Genomic DNA, 1,183 nt, shown 5'->3' with positions numbered 1-1,183 from the left:
TTAGGATTGTCTTGGGTATATGGGCTCCTTTTTAGCTTCTATATGAAATGTAAATTAGTTTGTTCTAGTTCTGTTAAGAAAGTCAGTGTTATCTTGATGGGGATAGTATTACACTTATAAATGACTTTAGGTAGCAAGGCCATTTTCATGATATTGATATTGCCTACACTGAGCATGGAATGTTTTTCCATTTGTTTGTGTCCTTTCTTATTTCCTTGAGCAGTACTTTGTAGTTCTCCTGGAAGAGGTCCTTCACCTCCCTTGTAAGTTGTATTCCTAGCTATTTCATTCTCTTTGTAGCACTTGTGAATGGGAGTGAACTCATGATTCAGCTCTCTGTCCACTATTTGTGTATAGAAGCACTTGTGTTTTTTGCACATTGATTTTGTATCCTGAAACTTTGCTGATGCTGCTTATCAGGTTAAGAAGATTTGGGGCTGAGATGATGGAGGTTTCTAAATATACAATCATGTCATGTATCCCGGCCCGTGGGATCGTCGAAGCAGGCCCTGGAGGAGGGAGTGGGAATTTGGGGGACAAGAGACACGAGAAATGGAGACAAGACAGTGCTCTGATCAAGTCTCGTTTAATGGCGGTAATGCAATGCCTTATATACACTTGGAGGGGAAGGGGTTGGGCCAGAGGCGGAGATGATCTCATCGCGGAGGGTGTGGCTAGGTAGGTATTGGTTTCTCTGGTCGGATGTCATGTTGCGCCTGCGCTGTCAGTTGGTAATTTTCCCGGGCGCAGGATGGTGCCTGCGCTACAAAGTAACAATTTTCGCGGTGCGGGGGAAAAACAGGTGAAGAAAAAACAGGAAGAGTGCCATCTTTTATGAGGTATTGATACAAAAGAGAAACAACAAATCTAGGGAGGAGGTAGAAGGTGGAAAGGAATAGAGCTCGGGTGTTTAATCATTAATTATTATTTGCTATGGCCGGGGTGCGCAGCTCCGGACAGGTCCCCCTTTTTATTATTTTATGATAAGAAATGACCCCTCGGGAACTGCGCCTGCCTTAGGTTGGGTCATCTCATCCCCGTCTTCTAGGCCTGTCATGGGATAAGGCAGCAGCAAGGGCGGCTCTCCTGTCTTAGGCTCCGATGGGGATAGTGTCCTCTTACCCGTCGTTGACTGTCCAGTTCAGCACACAGGGGAGGTGGTCTTATTAAGGTAAATAAGACT

At 45.1% G+C, this 1,183-nt stretch overlaps 1 long non-coding RNA gene across 1 annotated transcript in view; it reads left to right on the top strand.

The window, feature by feature from the left end:
* Nucleotides 1-889: 889 nt before the first annotated feature.
* Nucleotides 890-1,183, top strand: part of LOC116272383 — a 2,265-nt gene continuing 1,971 nt past the window's right edge. Inside the window, exon 1 of the long non-coding RNA XR_004181088.1 lies at nucleotides 890-1,171. This is a non-coding gene — a long non-coding RNA (uncharacterized LOC116272383). The remainder of the gene's footprint in view (nucleotides 1,172-1,183) is intronic.

Source organism: Papio anubis, chromosome Y (genome assembly GCF_008728515.1).
Source record: "Papio anubis isolate 15944 chromosome Y, Panubis1.0, whole genome shotgun sequence".
Taxonomy (NCBI): Eukaryota; Metazoa; Chordata; class Mammalia; order Primates; family Cercopithecidae; genus Papio; species Papio anubis.
Note: the sequence above shows the minus strand (reverse complement) of the source record. Positions and strands in the feature narration are given on the sequence as shown.